The following is an 8,006-nucleotide window of genomic DNA, read 5'->3' as shown; positions in this document are numbered from 1 at the left end:
TTCAAATGATCTGCATTATATTAGTTAAAAAGGAACTTTCAACAAAAACCTATGAGATGCAAAAATAAAACAAGAAAAAGACAAGTACATCATTACATCATTAAACAAGAAACATGTAGTCAACTGAATATATCCCAGAAGAAGCCTAAGATAACTTAAAAATAAAAAAAAATTGGAAAGGAAACATATAGGATTAACTATCTATAGCTATTCTTAAATCAGAAGGACAGGTATCTCAGGGGACTCTTCTTGTGGAGAATTGGGCCTATTCTTTGATGACGTCCTCTGTTTCCCTCCCAAGTAATTATTCCACAGTACACTCTTCTCCATTATTCTTGGTTCTGTCTTTTGGAGGTTCTATTTATATAGATATAGATATATATAAAACAGTTTATTTTTACATAATTTTGAACATTTTTTTTTCCATCTCAATCGTAATCCCCGCGGGTTTTCCATCACCAAGTCACCCGTGTGCCATCACCATAATCCCGTGCCCTCCCCACTCCCCATTTTTGATCCCATTCCCCACTCCACCCCCACAAAATGTCTCTGGTATATGGCTGTTCGTTATTCTTGTTATTTTCTTGCCTGGTCCATTATACTCCTGCTATCAGTGAAACCATCCGGTACTTTTCTTTCTTTTTCTGGCTTATCTCACTAAGCACGATCATTTCCAGCTCCATCCAAGTTGCTGCAGAAGACATGTGTTTCTCTTTTTTTGGTTGCTGAGTAATATTCCATTGTATATATGTACCACATCTTTTTAATCCAGTCATCTACTTTTGGGCATTTGGGCTGTGTCCATGTTTTTCCAATTGTAAATAAAGCAGCAATAAACATGGGGGGGGTGCAGGTATCTTTTTCAACCAGTGTTTTGTGTCTTTTGTGTAGATACCTAGGAGTGGGATTGCTGGGTCATAGGGAAGCTCCATGTTTAGCAGTTTGAGGAACTGGAGATTATACTTTTTTATGGACCAAGTCGGTGGTAGCTTTTAATATCTTCTTCTGAGGACTGAGCAAAATTTCACTCTATTTCCTGCCTATAGAAATCGGGGGACTCAAAAGTTTATTTTAGGATTCAAAAGTCACAATCTAATTTACTACTTTCTGAAAGATATTTTGTCAGTACAACTTGCAAAAACATTTAGTCAGATTTTTCTCTGTCCTATTCAGCATCATCAGTTAATAGCCATCTCCAAAACAGCTTGGAAGACATACTCTTCCCTGTCCTAAGTGTTGGCATTTTGAGATCATCAATTACTGTGTTCTTTCCATTTACACAATAGCATCACTACCTGGCATATATAAAAGACTAGAAACTATTTACTAGATAAGTGAATACTTTAAAATAAGAAATATGAATATTTGGTATTTATGAAAAATTGCAAATAATAGAAGAATTACACATTAATAAAATCATGAGATATTATATTCTTCTAAAGTTATTTTATCCATTGTGGGTTTAAGTATGAGGAAATGGATAATTCAAATTGATATACACTTCATGGAGGACAATATAGAAATGAATATTCAAATCATAAAAGTTATATCCTGGTATCACAAGTTTAGAATATGAAAGAAAAATAAATAAACAAGAATATAAAGTACAATACTGGCTACTTAGTTTACAATAAGGAAGTAGCTATAATAAACCCTACCAGATTTGTGTAATCGCTTCTTATGAAAAAAATAAAGCCACATACTAGTTACTATTTCTTCCCCAAAGTATATACCATAATTATCACATAAGTATAGTTATTTATAGATTACATACTTTAAAGCACATAGATATGTCTATATAATTAAGCATGTATATGTGTGAATAAATAGAAAAGGCAGTTTTCATTTATGTGATGGAATTCAACTTTTGTAAACCTTGCATAAAATATGTGAATGTAAATAAGTATTCAGATATAAAAAAACCCTTTAAAACATAAATATCAAATTATATGCTGTAGTAACATCAAAAATTATTTTTATATTTCTCTTTTTTCACTGACTACTATTTTCTAATTTTTAAAATTATTTCACACTAATTCTAATTAAATGCTAAATAAAAGTAAAATGACAACAAACTATCAAAGAATAAATATAGGGTTCATATGTTCCATGATTTATTAATCCACACACATAAAAATTCAATATGTAAATGTGTCTAATATACCAAGAAGATAATTTTGTATGATACTAATTTATAAAATGTATGATCCCTGTTAACACTAAGGAAGTAGCACAAATGTAATTTCTAAGTTGAAGATATTAATTTCATGTATAACTGAATAATTTGACTTAATAATAACTGAATAATTTGACTAATAAACAAAAATAAAATAATCAAGTTGAGATAAAAGTTTATAGTCTATTGAAATTAGTTTCACTAACATGATTTTTTTTTTTGCATTAATCTCCACTAATGCTTTTGCCATCTTTATTGCAAAGGAGGCAGAGTAAGGGTTAGGTGGGCTTAAGTGACACTGAAATTTTCTGACATGTCTTCTATGTCTTATTTATCTTTTAAGTCATCATTCATGCAATGAATGATGGGTCTATGAGGGATCTAGTAGATCCCTCTTACTAGATACAAAGTTAGCCTTTCTATTTTACTAAGATCTTCAACTGACTGGATGATGGTCACTTACATTAGGGAAGACAATCCTTTACTCAGACTGCTGAATCAAATGTTACTCTCCTCCAAACCCATCTTCACAGACACACCCAAGATAATAGCTGGTCGAACAGTTCAGGACTCCACTGACTATTTCATAATTTTGGTAACATTTATATACATATATAAATTTCAGCCTCTGAACCAAATATATTCCTCCTTTCCTTCATAAGAAACTGCCTACCTGAGTTCCTTTTCATGACTTTTGTCTTCTCTGCTTTCTAAACCCTCAAAAGAAATTAGTAAACTAATTCAGATGATTAACATAATTTAATTGTTCTGTCTCACTAAAAATGCTTGATTTTCAGCAAAGGGTTACTGTACATATGGTTGCTGTGATCCCAAGGACTGGTACTTTAAAACTGAATTTAGATAACTAGAAATTGTCAATAATGAAGTATAGGGGGATAGGAGAAAGGGGGAGGCTTTGACCTATCTCTAATGTTCATTGTAATATTTTACCTAAGTTACTTTTTGATTTATTAGGCATGATTTTTATATTTTTAAGATTGATATCAAGCTGTACCCCAAAGGATATATATTTTACAGACTGCATTCATCAAACCCTACATTTTTTTTTGGTAATAAATCAACTTACTCTATTTCAAAAAATCTACAAACTTTTACTGGTTCCTGTTTTTACACAAATCTTTTCACTACCAATTTTAACCTTAATAAGGAAAGATGGGTTTTCTTTAAAGTGTATATGCAACATTAACTTAACTTTGTAAAAATTACATATGCATATATATATATATATACATATATATATATATATACATTTTTTTGAAAAGATGCCCAAAGAAATATTAAAGTTGGTTGCTTCTAAGTGGTAAGATTAAATATTATTTCAATTTTATTCCTTATTCTGTGTCATATTGTTCAAATTATCCATAATGAACATTTATGACTTTTACAATCTGAAAAAAATAAATTTAGAAAAAGTGAAAGGGTTATTCATCACACAATACATTTGTGGAATAGAATTCACTTGGCTTTAAAGGCATAACAAATCCCCACCCCAAAGACAGCCTTGAAGGAAATGTATCAGTGCCAACACAGCAACCCCCAGACTTCTGTGTAGATTGGTGCCATTGTGCAGTAACATTACCCTCACAACGACCTGCTCAGTCTCTCGTGGCAACGATTGAATTCTGACTGAGGCCACTCCTGTTCATTCTTTTGCCTACTCGCGTAAGTCACTTGGTCGGGCACAGCTTAATTCTTGACTGTGGATTTCGTGAACTCCTCTTATAAAATGGTACAATTACTGCAGGTCATGAACATCAAATGCCACTAACACTTCCAGCTGTGACCACGGAATAGCCTCCCAACAGAAGTACTACAACATAGTAATAATAACATCCCAGCTGTAGCCACAATCACCGAAATCACTGACAGTGTCAATAATGTATAAAACCCCATGGAAACTCAACTGTACTTGCCAAAAGGCATTCATCAATTTCACTGCCTTTTATCTACCATTTAAAATGGTCTAGTTTTAGTGTTAGGGTTTTAAAATAAATGACTAGGGTAAATAGGCCCTAGCTGAATTGCTCACTATCTGCTTTGAATTGCTTCTCTAAATGTTGGGAACGTGAAGTTCAGCCTTAACCACTCAAGTACATTCTGTAACCACTACATGATAGGTGAAGGGATGCAAGCAAAGAGGGTTGAGTATCCAAAGAGGTGAACTATACTAAGGCCCCTTGCAGCTTAAGTTCATTTAAAGCATTGCAAAGGACATAGCAAGAATTCAGGAGAGGTTGCTGCTTTTATTTCTCAGAAGTCATTTAGCTTTCAGGAAGATCTAACGGAGTAAAAATGCAGGAAGGCCACAGAGAAAAAGTCTGTTTAACAGATGCCTGGAACAATAAGCTATAATATCATTAGATTGCACTATAGTTTTCCTGTATTTGTTCAAATTCATTATAGAGAAGATAGAACAATTGCTTGAAATATTTGTGGCAAACTTAATTTACCATTACTCAAGATAGAAGAGAAATGGAATAAAAAATCAAAAGATTGCTTGCTATGTAAAACATCACATGCTTTCAATACACTGATCATCACTATTATTATAATCTCAGCTTGAACACAATTATTTAACTTGTCATAGATATTTTAAATATGTTGCCTTAAATGATTCTTTAGCACAGTCTGTTTGTTTCTTATCTCTACATATTGCACATAATAATGCAGATCTCAGAGAAGTGAAATAATGTGCTTAGTATCATTTGAGTACTTAGAAAGTACTTGAACAAAGAAGATTGCTAGTTCTATCATACTGGCTGCTTTCTTCTACAATCTCCTTGACCATGTTTCTTGCTGTAAATAAATATCTGTGAAGCTTCAGAAAATCTGTGGCTTATTATCTCAGACTTTAACTGTGACCATCTTCAAGTGTATTTTGATGTTTGTCTTTTGTACAGGACAATGAAATTTTGGCTAAAGGATAACACACTGAATAAAAAGTCAAAGGTACTTCCTTGGGTAGCAAAAAAATAAAGAAACATCTAGAAATAAACAAATGGAATATGTTTATAGGTAGTTGGACAACTTTTTTAGAGATTAATTTATTAATTCAGATATATGTTGGTGCTGAGAGTTTTCACATTGTAATTTTATATATAACTAATTATGTTATAGATTTTGTCCCTGCCCCAAATTTATAAGTTAGAAAAGGATAGAAATAAAAATCTATGTTAATTATATGTGACATATAAATATATGTATAAGTAGTTAATTTGGACAAATGTTATAAAGAAAACATAAAGAAGCAAGACCATATTTTTAATGGTATAGCTAAAAAATGTGAAAAGATGGCATTTAAACCAGTCATTTACTTGAGTAATAGGCATAATCTTCACAATAACTCAATACATTTTAAGATCAAGTATAAATTATTTTCAGATATTTAAGATTACCTAGTTAATACATAATGCTTTGAAAAGCCGTAGAAGATAAAAATCATCTGATCAAATTTTCCATTGTTATATTGTGAATAAAGTGAATTCTGTTCAATATGAAGTTGCCAAATGTAGAGTGGAAAACATAAAATTTGTGACTATTATACCATTTTATAGTGCTTAAAAAAAAAAAAAAGCAAATCTTGCCTGCCAATGAAAGAGATCAAATATTTTAACCATAAGTTCAATATGCTGCATTAATTCTGGAGATATTTCATTTGTCCAGCACTACCTGTCAGGCATAGTATTTTTGGTATACTGTGTCTTAGAGATTGTCAATTTGATTATGCTGTATATGCCAATAGGAAAGAGAATTATGACTTAGTATTTTGTGAATGATATTTGTCCTAGCATTGTTAAAAACTGTTGAAGACACAGACTCTCACTGAGTTGTTATCCCACACAATTGCTTTGATGTATATAAATAACGTAAAACTTGACAGAGTGCTATTACAAAGCTTTAAAGATATACAAAGCTTTAAATATTTTCTAGAACTGCCCCAATCTAAAGCTGAAATGAGTTATGTTAATTACATTCCCTCCCTATCATAATATGTTCATGCTCTTGGTTTCTTTCTCATTAAAATTTCTAGACACTGGCCCTCCCTGGTGGCGCAGCGGGTTAAAGCACTGCACTGAGAAGCTTAAACCACTTCCGCATGAGTTCAATTCCCGCCTGCCCCGGAGGTGACCACATGGTGTGGCAGACCTCTCCTGACCCGCCCGCTGCTCCCCTCAGCAGTGTACTTCGTGGATCTGCCTGTTCTGCTCCCTGCTCTGTCTCTGGTGAATCCTCTCACCCTCCGCGTCTCTGGCCTGTACCCCAGTTCTGTATGAATAAATAAATAAATCTTTAAAAAAAAAATTTCTAGATGCTATATAACATTGGCACTGTTTAAGGCATATGGCAGATTCAATAGCTGAAATATGGTAGATTTGGTTGTCTACTGGAGCGTACAAAGATGAAAATATATCTTGCAAAGTTGATATTTCTATTCTAGGTATTTTCAAATAAAGAATGAATGACTGCTTATCCAGTGAAGAATGAAGATTATATTTTTTCATGCTTTTCCTTTTTATAATTCTAGGTATGAGTCTACATGAAATGGCAACCATTTGAAAGAAAAACAAGTAATCCTTCAGAGAACTATTTGAACCATTTTAAAAACCATGTTATAACATATTATTACATATACTATTTTGTAAACCACAAAATTCAATCGAGTGAAAAGTGGGATATTACCATTTTAAGAAGATGAGTACACTAATAGACTATCTTTGTTTATAATAAACTTACAAATATTATTATGTGAAATACAGTATATAAACAGACAAGAGCAAAGAGCCAAAGCATTTTGGAAAACAACACAACTGGCAGTAGGAAGTTGTTTTATTTTTAGCTCTACCACTGCTTAATTCTACAAAACCATGTATTTCCTTACCCTCTATGGGTTTTCCTTTCTGTACCTACACAGGAGTTATGGGCATCTAAATTTATTTCAGCAATGTGAATCAGAGAGAGAGAGACAGATAGTAGAGTAAAAGAGATAGCAAGAATAGAGTTATTTTAATGACAAATAGGAAATAACTACTTGTATCATGTCATTTTTTTTTTACTGGACTTGATTGCTTATAACTTATATTTCAATTTGCCCATATAATGTACTGATTAGGAACATGGTTTTGGAAATGGATCACTCACATATGAATCCTTGCTTTCTCACTAAATTGGCTGTGTGATCTGGTATAAGTTTCTCAGTTTCCCTGCATCATAGTCTTCTGATCTCTACAGAGGAGATAATGACAGTACTGTACATACTTATGATAACTGGGACAAAATGAGTTTGTACATGTAAAAATGCTTAAGTGGTTTCTGATATATAGTAAGCATTCAATAAACACTAGCTATATTATCATTTTCACTGTTTTTTTTTTTCTTATTTCCTATTATGCCATTTTAGGATAAACATAATATAAAATGAAATCAGGAGTTTATGCCTTCTTAAAAGAACTGGAAATGAAAGCATAGAAATAAACTGGAAATGAGATAATAGTTTCATAAAAAAAAAAAGGGCTCTTACGTCACTTTCAAATTAAGCAACTCAACAGGAAGGATTTTAAAAGTTGGATATTTTTTGCTTCACTTTGCAATTAATTTTCTACAAACATAAAAGTGCTTGGGGCTCCCTGGTGGCCAAGGGACTAATTCTCAGCACTATCATTCCTAATGCCTGAGCTCGATCACTGCCAGGGAGCTAACCCACCTATGTGTAGCATACTTCTCCTGTCTCAACCGCTGCTCCCCTCGGCAGCATATTTCAGTCAGTCTGCCTGTTCTGCTCCCCACTCTGTATTTGGTGAATTCTCTCTCT

This window comes from Condylura cristata, unplaced genomic scaffold (genome assembly GCF_000260355.1).
Source record: "Condylura cristata isolate star-nosed mole 26May11 unplaced genomic scaffold, ConCri1.0 scaffold00002, whole genome shotgun sequence".
Classification (NCBI taxonomy): domain Eukaryota; kingdom Metazoa; phylum Chordata; class Mammalia; order Eulipotyphla; family Talpidae; genus Condylura; species Condylura cristata.
The sequence above is the reverse complement of the archived record's forward strand: the minus strand, read 5'-3'. Positions refer to the sequence as shown.